Genomic DNA, 15,979 nt, shown 5'->3' on the forward strand with positions numbered 1-15,979 from the left:
GGGGTGATCTGTGACAGTCCTCCTAGTGACTAGCTTCCAGTATCAATACTAATGACACCTAGGCAATAACATCTGCAATGTTTATGTACGCGCAGCAAGAGTTCTTACAGGAAGTGTCTGTGCGGCCTGTTATGCCTGTGTTATACTAATATACTGTGTGTCACTGCATCTTGATCTATTGTTTTTCATGATAGCATTCCCCAGGTCCTGGTTCCTATGATGTAAAATCAGTGTTCGCTTCTGTGAGGCAGTCCTCGGTTCCCTTCCTGACCTCTGCTAAGCGATTTGACAGAAAGTCATGCAGAGTCCTCTTTGGAAGTAATGTAAGTTTATTGTGCATAGAATATAGATGTTCTTTTTATTTCTGCATTACTGGTGCTGACTCGGCCTAAGTTAGCTCTTCCTAAGATTTTGGGTTGCTCTGCACAAACTTACACAGTAACTCCCTGAGATCTATGGGTATTTCGCACTCACATTTACAGCAAGCTTTTTATTTTTTTGCTTTATAGTATAAAAATAGTTTCAAATACTTTTAGCATTTTCCTTCTGTTCGCCACGTTTATGAATATGGACCCTGAATTAGTACTGTCTTCAAATTGAAAGCTTATGTCTTAGACAGAGTATTAGAACCTCCGGATTATCCAGTCCCCTTGTTTCTCACATTCAGTTAATCTACTGTACTTGTCACATTGCAGAACCCAGTCGGCGTTGGTCGATACGATATCAACAAACCCACAAGTGGCAAAACTTACCGATCCGCATTTCTCTCAAAAACCGCACGCTCTTTCTCTGATCGGGAAAAAGAAAAAGCTTTCAAGTGAGTTACAATTTGGTTCTTTTGCATTCAATGGTTAACATACCCTAGTACAGTGGTTCCCAAACTTTGTTTGGTACATGGTCCCCTTAGGTCCTCAGCATTTTTTTCACAGCATCCCTAGGCCAGGGGGGAGCTATTTACTAAGATCAAGTGCATTCCAATTAGCTCCTAACTGCTGTGTTTGAAAAATGACAGCTAGGAGCTGGTTGATTGGTACTTTAGCTTTGTCCACTTTATCTCCATCTAAAGCTTAGTAAATAGACTCCTCCATTAGCTTCGAGGTTCTGTTGGAACCTTGTGCACTAATACAATGTGGGTCCTATGACGGGAATTCCTAACACGTTTTTTCTTGCACCCCATAGAGGTGCAAGCAAGAGTAAGCTAGACTTTTCATCAGTAATAACCTGCTGTGTGCACAGTTGGAACTTCATACTTAAATGAATCTCCCCCCAAAAAAACATAGGGGGAATAGCTGGGATGAGGGACAATGGGAGATATACCCACAAAGGATTGACAGAGAAACAGGTACATATTACATTTTGGAGATAGAGAGGGACAGATAGGGACACAGACAGGGAGCAGAGATGCACACAGAGGATGTGACAAACTTGGGTGGGTGGACCAAAGTCAGGGCTGGACTGGTGAAGAAGAGACAACAATGAATTCTCCCATCAGGACAGGAATCTGTGCAGAGCGCTCATTCACCCTTGTTGTATTGGCAGCAAATATTTGGTGCTCATTAACCTCTTCTCACTTTGCTGCACAGAGAAGGAGGGAGGAGAAATGAGAAGACAGATGGGGCTGTACAGCACAGCCACACACAAGTAGTGCAGCCTGTGTAACTGGCTGCACTCTGACGTTCTAAGGCTAACAGGTAGCACATGGCCCAGCCTACAAATATGGTGGCCCAAGTAATTTATTTGCACCCCAGGTACCACAGAACCCAGTTTGGGAACCACATCCTTAGTATAATATATACTAACATGTGATTAGCAACCAGTGGGCTCACTGAGGCTAAAGAGCTCTAGATGCTGCCTTTAATTTATTCAAACTGTACTAGAAAAACTGATTGGTTGCTGAGTTACAGCAACTTTTGTGTTCTGTTATCTGTGCATCAGTCTCAGAAATGTCCCCCTCAGTAGTGTATTGTTTATACATCCTCTTAACATGTAAGTTGTGCCCTACAAGAAGATGGACTTGAATTCTCATTCTGACGGCCATTATATTTTCTAATTCCACTGTTTGTTGTTCTAGGGAACGGATCCAGAGATCACACAGTACTTTGCCTGTTCAGCCATTAGTAGCACCGGCTAATGGTCCTCTACTACAATCTACTACATGAGAGAGAGGATGAGGCTTACCGGACATCATTTTGGCTGAGAACTTGAAATGATGGATAATCTAATGTATTATGTGTTAAGAGGAACTGTGGGAATTAATCATTAACATCTTAATGCAAAAATCTGTCTATTGCTATTAATTGCACACGTTACTCATTTTCATCAGGATAATTGTTATATATAGTGGTCTGTTTCTTATATGTTCCAGGAGATATTCAATAGTTATTACCTCTTGTTATTTTATGAAGCACTCCCAGGTTTTCCAACAGCTCAATTCATAACACTGTCCTTCAGTGTAATTGAGGGATTCAGCATGGATGGGTAAATGAATTAGAGTCCTATGAGGGAGTAGTCACTGCTGTTATCTTTCAATAATAATTGTTGGCAATGATATCCCCCTCCGATTAAATAACTTCACCATTGACACTATAACAGATTTATATTCAACTCATAGGGTGCTACCGCTAATAACTACAACATGATCATGTTCAATGAAATGAGAAAGGAAGTTATACTATGGTGGTGTACATAAGTAACCCACTAATTATATACTGCAATACAAATTTTAATGATATATTAAATAATAATATACTAAAAGCCCAACAAACAAGAAAAAGAGGTAAACAAAGGAAAGCCATAGTAAGTTTTTCAGCGAATAGAACTCACAGTATTATGCTTTAACACACTAGAAGGATCCAATTTTAAAACCACACTTTATATACATGAGTGCCTCCAACTTGAAGTATAAATGAATGACAGCACAGTAGAAGCAGATCTCACTACTTGTACTTATGTGGATGACAAAGGAAACGAATCTGAGGAATCTCCTAGTGGTGCAGGACATAACCCTGCTCTCTGGTAGGAAGATGTGCACTACTATGGTTGGAGAGAACAAAAATTTTATGCAGGGCTATATTTTATTGTTGTAAATGTGAGTGTTTTTTATGTGAAAAATGTATCTGTAAAAGGCAGAATACCAGATCTGTTGTTTCCCTTCATTTTCCACCACAATCGCAGCCAGAACCAGAACCAAACCCACCACTTATTAAATGTACCCCATGGTCTATAGAGGAGATAGTTCTCCTACACAAACTACAGGGTCAATTCAGAGTTGAACGCAACTCTACCGCAGATGCTCCCTCTTTACGTGCATGGAAAAGGATGCGTATGTTCGCCTGGAAGCAGAGCTGTACGCATCTGTGCTCTGCCCTGCCCACTATCCATATGCGTAGCTTATTACTTATCAACATCAGCTCACACGTGCACCAGCCTATACTTGGGGTAAAAGAATTGTCTGAATTAGCTGTATTTACGCTTCCATCCAACTTTGTATAGCCTGCAATTATGCACTGTAAGGAAATGCAAATATTCATACCACATAAATTGATATACAATTAATTAAAAAGGAGGACTTATGACTGTTAGAGGGAAATGAATCAGACCCTCTAAAGTAGGGGCGGGCAATAAGCGGCCCCCCAGCTGTTGTAGAACTACAAATGCCAGCATGCCCTACTAAAACTGTTACAATGCATGCTGGGATTTGTAGTTTAACAACAGCTGGAGGGCCGCTTTTTTGCCAACCCCTGCTCTAAAAAGAGTGGACAAGTGAAGTTGCCCATAGCAACCAATCAGCTCCGAGGTAGCATTTATCTAGTATATTCTATAAAATGATAGGTAGAAGCTGAGTGGTTGCTAAGCCCAACTTATCCACTCTTTAGAATGTTTGATACATCACCCCCCAAGTCATCTACTATAGCATACACTACACACATCACATCTCACACACAGAGTTGTGGAGGCTTACGCTACTTCTCACAAGGTTGCCTTATAATTACATCTTTCTCACTTTCCTGTACCTCTGTTCAATTCTTTTGTATTTTTTTCCCTAGTATTTAAAGCTCTAATATAGGTGGCGTGATCCTGCAAGTCATATTGTAGGACATCAGAGCACCCATGAAAGTGTTACAGGAGCACAGAAGAGAGATATATGTGGAATCTTTAATAACTAAATGTGCGAAAACAAGAGATATGGTAAGAACTTACCTTTGTTATCTCTGTTTCTACGAAGTCCATAGGGTCCACAGGGTTGACCTTGGGGTATAGCTGGATCTGGATCCACGGGCACCACGCAGTTAAAGCTTTGCTGCTCCCAGGATGCACTTGGGTCCGTCCTCCTCTATACCCCGCCCCGGCCACAGGCACCTCAGTTGGTAAGCAGCTAAGGCCGGAGGAGGAGACTAAACAGAGAGAAGGAAGACTGGAACACACAAGAAACCATACTCACAGAAATGGGAGACGGAAAACCGGTGACCAGCCACACAGCCCATTTGAAGCCAGGTGCGTCAGGGCGGGCGCCCTGTGGACCCTATGGACTTCGTAGAAACAGAGATAACAAAGGTAAGTTCTTACCATATCTCTTGTTTTCTACTTCAGGGTCCATAGGGGGTCCACAGGGTTGACCTTGGGGATGTCCCAAAGCAGTTCAACTAAGGGCGGGGACGCTCCTGTGCTGAAAGGAGTACCCGGCGCCCAAAGGATGCATCCTGAGAGGCGAAGGTGACAAACGCATAAAACCTCAAAAACGTCTGAATTGTAGACCAAGTAGCCGCCTTACACAGCTGAACAGCGGAGGCGCCACGTCTAGCAGCCCAAGAGGGACCCACAGAACGAGTGGAATGAGCCTTAACAGAGGCTGGCACAGGTAAACCCTCCTGCGCATAAGCCTCACAAATAACTGAACGAAGCCAACGGGCTAACGTTTGCTTGTTGGCAGGCCAACCCCTCTTGTGAAAACCGAAGAGGACAAACAAAGAATCCGACTTCCTAACCGAAGCAGTCCGGTCCACATAGATTCTAAGTGCCCGGACCACATCCAAGGAAGCCTCACCAGCAGAAAGATCAGGTGACTGAAAAGCTGGCACAACAAGTTCCTGATTAATGTGGAACTTTGAAACCACTTTGGGCAAAAACTCAGGACGCGTGCGGAGCACTGCCCTGTCCTGGTGAAAAATCAGAAAAGGAGGGCGACAGGAAAGCGCCCCCAATTCTGAAACCCTCCTGGCCGAAGCAATCGCCAGGAGAAAAATGGTCTTAAACGTCAGCCACTTGAGCTCCACCGACTCAAGCGGCTCAAAAGGAGGACCCTGCAAGACCCTCAGTACCACCGTCAAGTCCCACGGAGCCACCGGAGGCACGAAGGGAGGCTGGATCCTGAGAACACCTTGGAAAAAGGTGTAAACATCTGGCAGTGTAGCAATCCGTCGCTGAAACCACACGGACAAAGCAGACACATGAACCTTCAGAGAGGCCAGGCGTAAGCCGAGGTCCAAACCCGATTGAAGAAATTCCAAGATTCTGGAAACCCGGAACACCTGCGGATCATAGTTTCTGGATTCACACCACTGAAAATAAGTGCGCCACACCCTGTGGTAAATCCGCGCGGAGGCAGGCTTGCGTGCCCTAAGCATGGTACCAATCACTGAACTGGAGAAACCCCTAGACCTCAAGACGGCTGTCTCAAGAGCCACGCCGTCAAAGACAGCCGACCCAGATCCGGGTAAAGGCAGGGCCCCTGAGACAATAGGTCCCGACGCTGAGGAAGAAGGTACGGAGCGTCGATGGAGAGGCACCTCAGATCGGAGTACCAAGGACGTCTGGGCCACGCCGGAGCCACCAGCACGAGCGTGCCGCCGTCCTGCTTGAATTTCCGCAGAACCCGAGGAAGTAAGGATATCGGAGGAAACAGATACGCCAGGTGAAACGTCCATTTCACCGACAGAGCGTCTACCAGACAGGCGCCTGCGTCTCTTGTCCTTGACCCGTAAACGGGCAACTTGTGATTGTGACGGGAGGCCATCAAGTCCAGCTCCGGCAGCCCCCACCTGTCCACGAGTAGCTGAAACACCTCTGGGTGAAGCGACCATTCCCCGGGATGCACATCGTGACGGCTGAGGAAGTCCGCCTCCCAATTGAGGACTCCGGGAATGAAGACTGCCGAGATCACTGGAACGTGACACTCCGCCCAAGCAAGAATGCGAGACACCTCCGACATTGCTGCCCGACTGCGAGTTCCCCCTTGGTGGTTGATGTACGCCACCGTGGTAGCGTTGTCGGACTGCACCTGAACCGCCCTTCCGTGAAGAGCGGGGCCGGACGACTGCAGGGCCCTGTACACAGCCCGCAGTTCCAGGATGTTGATGGGGAGAAGTGCTTCTTCCGCGGACCAACGACCCTGAAGCGATAATGAGCCGGTCACTGCCCCCCAACCCCGAAGACTGGCATCCGTCGTGAGCAGGACCCAGTCCGGGATCCAAAAGGGGCGCCCCTCGACCAGATGCACCGTCTGAAGCCACCAAGCCAAAGACTGCCGAACCTCCGCGGACAACACCAGCATCTGAGAGCGGATCCGGTGAGGTAACCCGTTCCATTCCGATAGAATCAGCGCCTGCAGGGGCCGGGAATGGAACTGGGCAAATTCCACCATGTCGAATGTCGACACCATGGACCCCAGAACTCTCATAGCTGAATGGACCGACAGGCGGCAACTGCTCAGGCAACTGTGTATCCGCAGCTGCAGGGAGGAGACCTTCTCTGGAGTCAGGAAAATCCGCTGCTGACGAGAATCCAGCAGGGCTCCCAAATGAACCATACGCTGTGATGGAATCAGGGAGGACTTCTTCCAGTTTATCAACCACCCGTGTGCTTGAAGACAAGCAATGGTCAGGTGGAGATGTCGAAGAAGCACCTCCGGGGAGCTCGCCAGCAGCAGAAGATCGTCCAGGTACGGCAACAGACGTAGACCCTGACCCCGAAGGTGGGCAGCCATAACCGCCATCACCTTGGTGAACACCCTCGGAGCCGTGGAAAGGCCAAAAGGCAACGCCCGAAATTGGTAGTGATGGTTCAGGATAGCAAACCTCAGATACCGCTGATGTGCCGGTGCTATGGGCACATGGAGATAGGCGTCCTGGATATCGAGGGAGACCATATAATCCCCGGGTTCCATCGCCAGAATGATGGAACGTAACGTTTCCATCCTGAACCTGGGAACTCTGAGGTATCTGTTCAGAGACTTCAAATTCAGGATAGGGCGATGAGAACCATTGGGTTTCTGTACCAGAAACAGTAGAATAGTACCCCGTCCCGCGCTGAGACTGAGGAATGGGAACAATGACCCCTGCTTGTAGCAAGGATTCTATAGCTACCTGAATCTGACCAGCTTTGGTCTTGTCCAGAGAAGGACTCGTACAGAAAAACTGGTGGGGCGGCCTGAACCGAAAAGACAGGGCGTACCCCTGAGAGACTACTTCTCGAACCCAGGCATCCGTGGTGGTATTGTGCCAACACTGGGCGAATTGGAGAAGTCGGCCTCCCACTCTGGGGTCCCCCAGAGAGAGGCCCGTCCCATCAGGCAGCAGGCTTATCCTCCTGCTTGGAAGAAGGGCGTCGAGCACTCCATACTTGCTTCTTGGGCTTGGGTGCGGCCTTGGTCACCGAATGTCTCGGGAAGGACTGGCCCTTGGCCTTACCCTGAACCCGAAAGGACCGAAAGGCAGAGCTCCTCACTTTAGCCGGCGCAGAGGCCGAAGGGAGAAAAGCCGACTTGGACTTAGCCAAAGTATCCACTATTCTGTCCAAATCCGGACCAAATAGTAAATCACCATTAAAAGGCAAGGCCTCCAGACCCTTTTTTGAATCTGCATCAGCCCTCCAGGACCTCAGCCACAGGGAGCGCCGAGCAGATACCGCTGCAGCCGACACCCTAGAAGTGAGCAGGCTGGCATACAAAGACGCTTCCCCAATATAGGAAGCTGCATCCCGCATCTGTCCCACTAACGCTCTCTGGATATCCGGAGCCTCATCAGGAAAGGTATCCTCCAAGGCATTGGCCCATGCCTCAATGGCTTTAGCCACCCAGGAGATAGCCATGGACGGGCGAGCCACCGCCCCGGAAAGAGAATAAATGGACTTTAAACAAGTCTCCACCTTCCTGTCCGTGGGATCCTTCAAAGAGGAGATAGACGGCAATGGCAACGTCGCGCTTTTGATCAAGCGGGTAACGTGGGAATCCACCGCCGGCGGAGTTTCCCATTTCCTGCAATGAGCTTCAGGAAAAGGATAGTTCGCCGCCAACCTCTTCTGTGGATGGAACCTCTTACTAGGTAATTGCCAGGCCGCCGCCATATGATCCGATAATTGATCAGACAGGGGGAACACAGTTGCGGTCACCTTGGCCTTTTTAAAATTAGGAAACTTCGACCTAGGAGCCGGCGCATCATCCTCAACATGTAGGATAGCCCGCACCGCCCTAACTAAGGCTGGAACATTAATGGAAGACTTAGCTTCCACCTCCTGCCCCATGACATCAGAGTCAGAGTCCTCATGGATTTCTCCATCATCTGAGGACACTTCCGAGTCCGACAACTGCGCAGCTAGTGAACTCACAACCGGACGTTTAGACACCCTTGGTGGCACATCACCTTGCAACATGGACTGAAACGCCGAGGATGAAGCCGCCAGGCTCTGTACGGAGCTGGATAGAACATCCACCCAAGGCGGAGGCTGCAAAGGCACTACAGACTGACACGACCCTGGGGAAGACTGCACATACACAGGCAGTCCCGAGTAAGGACCCACAGTCTGGGCCCCGGGGGAAGACCGCAACATTTGTGGAACCCTCGGGGAATGGGGGATGGTGGGCTGCGGTAACGCCCTAGAAGGGACCGCTGATGGGACCGATAACCGGTCCGCAATAGACGCCAGCACCTGTGAAAACATCGCCCAAGGAGGGTCCTGTGATACAGGGGGGTTGGAGGGGCCCGGTACCAGCTGGCACCGCCCGCACAGACCATCCTGAGATAAGTCCTCCCCATCAACTCCAGCAGCACAGCGTCTGCAGGAAAATAACACAGGAGCCACAGAGCGCTCAGTCTCCTCAGACATGATACCGTAAATCACAAGAAACAGGTATCACCAGAGGAATTACGGTTTTAACACCCGCGCACTCACCAGTATGCGACACAACAGCCCAGATATGGTACTGTGTAGCACACAACAGTATGTGACTGACCCCACAAATACGTGTTTTATATAAGTGAGGGTCTCAGAAAAACGCCCTTCCCCCACACACCTGCCGGGCTCGTAGGAGAAGGAAAGGGATAGGTATAAGCTGACAGTAAAGGAGAATAAGTCACAGACAGGCAGCACTAGCAATAGTCACATACAATGCAGAAAAGTTATACTCACTGCACCTTCCGCTACAATCAACCGCCCAGATTCAGTGTCTGGGCGGGCTATAGCGCTGTGTACACTGTCCTTTAGCAGGGGAGAGGTACACAGGGGGACCGGTCCACTTGATACCGCCTGGTACTCTGCGATGTGCCAGTAAAGATGGCCGCCGGAGACCTCAGAGGAGGAGTGGCCGTAAGATAAGAGCAGCTCAGCGACGCCAGACTCCTAGTTGAAAGGCGCGCTGAGCTGAGGGGAGGAGCCGCTAGACAGGGAAGGCTGCCTCCCCTGGCTAGCAATTAACCCCCGGGTTGCCGGTCCCGCTACCAGCCTGATACCCTGGTGGTCTAGCGGACACGCGGGGTATTCCTCAATTGAGGGGGAGCCCGCCGCCGCCGCTAGCGCCTCCGGTCTGTCCCCAGAGACCGGAGGCTCCTGACTGCATTGAAGTATCCGCGGGCCGCCGCACGCGGCGACCCGCGGCTTACCTGATCCCCGTCGCGTCCGGCAGCAGTCAAGGGAGTCCCCAGAGCCCGGCTAGTACAGGCTCTGGGGTCCCACCGCGATCCCCAGAGCTGTACTGGCGTCGCGGCGCCAGCGGGGAGAAGGAGCGGCAGCGTGGACGTCCTAAAGGACAGTCTGATGCTGCCGCTCTAACAGTGTAAAAAAAGAAGAAAAAAATAAAAAATTTCTCTTTTAAAATAAAGCTTAGGGGCTGCTCCTGCAGCCCCACTGCGACAGGTGACCCGACTCCGGCCGGGCACCAACTAAAACTGAGGTGCCTGTGGCCGGGGCGGGGTATAGAGGAGGACGGACCCAAGTGCAACCTGGGAGCAGCAAAGCTTTAACTGCGTGGTGCCCGTGGATCCAGATCCAGCTATACCCCAAGGTCAACCCTGTGGACCCTGAAGTAGAAAGTTGTAATATTCTGTTAAAAGGACTTACAGTTTGATGTGGTCTTTGATGGAACCAAGTAAACACCTGCTGTCACAGCACCAGCAATATACCCACTTTCTACTAGTAGTTTGTGCTGGCTCACATGGGGGATGGGTCTAGTGAATACCCCAGTATAGAACAGGGCCACCCTAAGGACATAATTTGCTTTGTTGTGAGCTATGCACATTCTGTGGCCCCCTGGCTCCTCCAGGCAGCAACTGAGAAGTTTGGGCCGAGGTGACAATAGAATCATGAGACATGTTGTTAGGGATAGGCCGGGGGTCAGGAGCTGGCAGCACAGCACTGGGAATCAGTACACAAACCAAAGGTCAGTCATTAGCAAGTGTAGGGTTCAAAGTTGTACGCTAATCTGATGTTCACGCAATTGAGCGATTATCGATGATCTACGCATGCGTCACAGCCACAATGAGCACACGTGGCGATTGAATTGCGATTACGGTGCAGTGATTTGCAAGTGATGGACAGGAAGCGAACATTTTGTGGGAGGTAACTGGGAGTGTCAACTAAAATGGAGGTATGTTCCGGGCGGTTCTCCAGCTGTGTCTGTGATCCAGTACGCAGATAACATGGCTCTGGTGGACATTCTGATTGGCCAAAGACTCACTCAGGGAGTCGATGTTTGCATTATCTGTGTCCGATGCAGCGAATGTGCACGCAATTGCGGCAGGTGTGATGGCTCAGGTGGGCATCTCAGTACAAGTCCCGGCCGCTGTGCCATTAGCATATTCTCACAAATCCTCAACTGTGAAAATCTCATCTGTGGCAGCAATAGCGCACAGCTCTGAGTCAGCATTCATTCATAGATCTCCGGGGAGCCAATACATGGAGTAATGACCGGTAATCATCAGAGACGAGATGGAATACAGCGAGACCTGCAGGAATGCCAGGCTTGGTACTGTCAATAAGAGAGAGGTTATTTCATTTAATAAATAAAATTATCCACCATCCATGCGCTTTACCATCGCAAAACGGCATATAGCATCCGCCTGCATCGTAAATCTCTTCTTCCACCAGATAGAAATGAGAGGATACTTGTGATGTGGGCACTCCTGTAACTGCCTGATATCACATCGCATAGAACTGAGGGCCTGATTCAGATCTGGTCGCAAGCGCTGAGCGCTCGCAACGGGGTCGATGGTGGCCCACAGCGCATGCGCACAACGGAGCCAGCTCCGTCGTGCGCATGCGCGAGACCCGGCTAGTGACAGGCACTCCGTCGCTAAGGGTCTTGCAACAAAGGGGGCGAGCTGTCAATGTTGAGTGACAGCTCGCCCCCTTTGGTGGGCGGGCCGGGGGGGTGGCTGCCCAAACGGAGGCGTTCCCATGAGAACGCCTGTCGTTTGGGGGCAGCCCCACTGACATCACTTGTGATGTCAGTGGAGAGATTCCGTCTCTGTTAGAGCCGAAATCTCTCTGGGGCTTGCGGCCACGAGACCCTACCACAAGGGTCTCATCGCAAGCCCGATGGTCGCGATGGTCTTGACCATCGCGACCCTCATCATGGCCGTTCGCTGTAGCTGTGGGTGGTCACCCACAGCTATGCGAGCGGCCAGGAGGCCGTTCTAAAAAAAAAAAAAACCCCGGCCCTGATTCAGAGCGAGCGCTTTCAGAGCGACCGGGTCTGAATCAGGCCCTGAATTCCCCCCAAATTACTTCCCAGAAGTTAAACACCACAGCTCTAGAGCAAAGCAAAGATAATTAGCAGTTTAATCTCACTTTAAGATGATGAGCAACTGCATGGAAAGTCATATGGAAAGACTGAGCTGTACGCAGATAACAGGCAGATATAGATGTAGATGCGAGAAGATCACCCAATGAAATGTTTCTCTCACTGCACAATGAGAGATTCTATAATTATGGAAGTTACTAAACATAACAAACAGAGGTAACGGGCCTTACTCCGAGGTGGAGGCAGGAAGGTAGCGGCTGTAGGGTAATGCTGCGGCGGATGTGTGTTTTATAGAGAAGCTCACCGGCTGCAACGCGAATCCATGGCCGCACCATTGGACCTGCAGTGGGTCCATGGCTGCCAGTGTCACGGGCATGACCGCTGCCGTGAGCCCCCACCCCACAGTCATCGCCCAAGAGCCCCACTGCAATTGCATGGATCTTTATGCAATATTGATCTGCGATCCCTACTGGTAACCATCAGGACACACGTGTAGTGCTTCTCGGACGCATGCGCAATTGTGCCCAATGCTTTGCTCTGAATCGGGCCCACGGAATGATTTGTACAGGCAGATGCTGTAAGTATATTGGTGTACGAGCATTGCTCATATGCATTTCATAAATAGTCATAGGTGGCTACACACAACTCAATATTTATTATGACATAATAAAATATAGAGAAACAAACAAAGCACTTGATTAAACCATTATGCTTGTTGGCACTTCCCAATACACAAACATTACCATTATTTGGTTTCACATTTCTGAAAAAAAAAAACTCACATTCAGCCCCGGATAGAAATTCGGTCTTCATTTCCCAAACTTGTGTTCCGTTTTGGACCTCTTATCACAATTATTATGTCTGAATTACATGGGTCCTAAAAATCTGTGGCGTTGGACAACAATAGGTTACTCTGGGACTGCCAAGGTGTAATTGCACAAGGTTGTACAAGGTGCAGCTTCTAAAGAGTCTTTGCGTCAGTGATGGCACAATATTAGGCTCAGAGCCCCTACAAGCGGCTGGGAAAAGGCTTGTAGTATGGGTTTTTGTATACAGTCCATTTCTGTAGCTTATGTCTTTTGCCATCAATGACGTGCGGCTTTACAGATTTTATTATACACCTCTGGAAAAGCGTTTTTGCAGTTCAGTTTCTCTCGCAGCTTCTGATACAAAGAAGAGTCAAACATCTCCCAGAATTCATCACGGCTCATGTAACAGTCTGCATACAGCATTTGGAAGCTGAACAGAGAAAGAAATAATTATCATTTGGAGGCAAATAAACAACTACAGGATGTAAATATGCATTTGGTCTGCTTGTATATGCGCACCAATGGCCTGTGTCAGAAACGGATGGAAATCATACAGTTGCCGCGTCTTTGTACTCAGCAGCTGTGTGATAATAGACTAATGCCACAGGAGGCGTCTTCTGTAAATAGACGTCACCTGTAGGCTTCTCTGATTCGCTGATGCATCCGAGGACGTTACCTGTTGCCACCCCCAAATGCCAGCAGCAAGTAAATCATGCTGCAGCATGTGGGGCACTGCAAGCAACATCACAGCCCCAGATCTGCGCATGCGTAGTGCGGTCTCTGCGCAGATCTAAAAACATCAGAGATGTATGTAAACGGGTTTCCGTACATCTCATGAATCAGACCCCAAGTAAATTAATGTTGCAACATCAGTTAAAGCACCAGTTAAAGCAACCACAGGAGGGTTATAATAAACAAATCACACTCTATGCTTCCGGCAGCTGTACAACAGATGCTACAGCAATTAGGGGCCAATTCATCATCGGAGGCCGCATGGCCCCTGATGATTAAGTATTGATCTCGCTGCAAGGGATACTTAAGTATCCAACTCGCAGCGGGGAAAACTTAATTCATCATTTCTTCGGTGCGGGGACAACTGCTCTGAAAGGCAACTGTCCCCTCGGTTAGTATCGCAACTAGAGAAGTTGCTGCATTACTTACCTCCTCCACGTTGGCGCGGCTACGCATGTGAAAAGGTAGCGAGAAGGCGGCAGAGGGATCCGCTTGGATCCCTCTTCGCATCCCCGGAACTCCTTCCCATAGGAACCCATATGAAGGAGCGGGGGATCAGAAAACTAGCGCCATCTGAACATGGCGCTTGTTCTTGCAAGCAAGCTCCAAAAAGTTTTCGGAGTTTGCTGAATATCAGGTGGCCCATTTGGGACCCCTAATGATGAATGGCCCGGTAACTAAAATATGCGGAAACTAGCTTTTCCACATGATTACCGGGCCATTTATCGATGATGAATAGGCCCCAAAATTCTATCCATTTCCTCAATAGGCAGATCAGTGATTAAGGGTAAAATAGTGTAGTATTGCACATTTGTACTGGAATAATATAGTTTTTTGTGATACTGACCAAATAAGTCCAGGCAAATAATACAGGTAAAGTAACTGCCCAATGAGGCTACAACTGGAATTTATATCGGTAACTTACCCATGAGCATCTCTGACAAACATTTCTAACTGGCGCATTGAAGCCTTGGCATCAAAGTGCTTTGTCTTGGGTTCCCCATATGCTCCAATATCTACATAGGCTCAGCCTCATTGCCCTTGGGATGTACCATGCCTGGCTGACTTGGTAATATGAATGGACAAAGCCAAAGTGGGTAAACCTGTAATAAAGAAAAGAACATATGCCTCAAAATGTAATATACAGTTACATAGCAGAAAGATAAATGTGCTGCAACCTGGGACTCAGGAGTCCTGACAAAAGCCCAAGAACCACGGTTTATTACCCAAGATTTACATGATTTAAAACCCAACAAAGGGGCTGATACAGGGTTAGGAACAAAGCAAAAAAAGGAATTTGAGCCTTGGAAAACCACATTGCACTGCAGACAGGGCAGATTTAGGGCCTGATTCAGAGCCGGTCGCTATTTGCGGTCGTTCGTTCAACAAAAAGGGGTGGCTATTCAAATGAACCGTTCGCTCTTTGCGGTCTGTTCACGCCTCTATGTCTGAACGAGCGAACAAAACTTGCGGTTGTAATTTTGAAAGAGACGCCCCCTGGCCGCTCGCATCATACGTCATGTCTGCTATTTATTAGATTAATCGAGTACATCGACCAGCGTATGAACTGCTTGCTATTCTTGTGGCTGGTGTTTGCTACCACAAATTTGCGAGCAGTTCTGGCTATAAAATAACCCAGTGACGTGGTCAATGACGCTCCAGTATTAATTATGCACACCCTTAAAACACCCGTTTTGACCTTTAAGCACGCCTGCGTTCGGATCTCCACTCCCCGTTTTCAAGCACCTTCCCCTGTTACCACCCACAAACGCCTCCTCCTGTCACTCATTAGCAGGCATTCGCTATTTAGCGAACAAACGATTTTCAGCCGCACTGACTGGTTCGCGCATGCGTATAACGATCCGTACGCATGCGCAGTTGGGCAAACATCGCTCGGAGCGAACGACCGGCCGCTTACGAGCGGCTCTGAATCAGGCCCTTAATCTGCAGAGAGATTTAGGGGTAAAATGTACTAAAGGTCGATTTTAATTCTAAATCAATCAAGATTGATTTTAGGGGCTAAATCACACATCTACTAACACTGAAAAATGTATATAAAAAATTGTCTGTTAGTAAATATGTGATTTAGTCTCTGAAACACAACATCGATATTGATCGATTTTTTTAATAGATTAAAAACGACCATAAGTAACTTTGGGGGTCATTCAGACCCGTTCGCGAGCAAAGGACGCTCGCAAACGAGTCGATGTTGCCCCACTGCGCATGCGCACGATGGAGGGAGCTCCGTCGTGCGCATGCGCGAGACCCGGAGAGCGACGGGCTCTCCATCGCTCCGGGTCTCGCACCAAAGGGGGCGTGCTGTCGATGTTGATTGACAGCACGCCCCCTTTGGTGGGCGTGCCGGGGGCGTGGCTGCCAGACGGAGGCGTTCCCATGGGAACGCCTACCGTCTGAAGCCGGCCCCACT

General features: G+C 49.0%; 1 long non-coding RNA gene across 1 annotated transcript; it reads left to right on the forward strand.

Moving 5' to 3' along the window:
* The first annotated feature begins 211 nt into the window (after positions 1 to 211).
* LOC148516991 (uncharacterized) lies at positions 212 to 2,627 on the forward strand. The gene is made up of 3 exons (XR_015879342.1): positions 212 to 323; positions 696 to 817; positions 2,072 to 2,627. It is a non-coding gene; the product is annotated as an uncharacterized LOC148516991 (long non-coding RNA).
* Positions 2,628 to 15,979: the final 13,352 nt, after the last annotated feature.

The sequence above is a fragment of the Taudactylus pleione genome, unplaced genomic scaffold (assembly GCF_031769625.1).
Source record: "Taudactylus pleione unplaced genomic scaffold, aTauple2 ptg000230l, whole genome shotgun sequence".
NCBI classification, from domain to species: domain Eukaryota; kingdom Metazoa; phylum Chordata; class Amphibia; order Anura; family Myobatrachidae; genus Taudactylus; species Taudactylus pleione.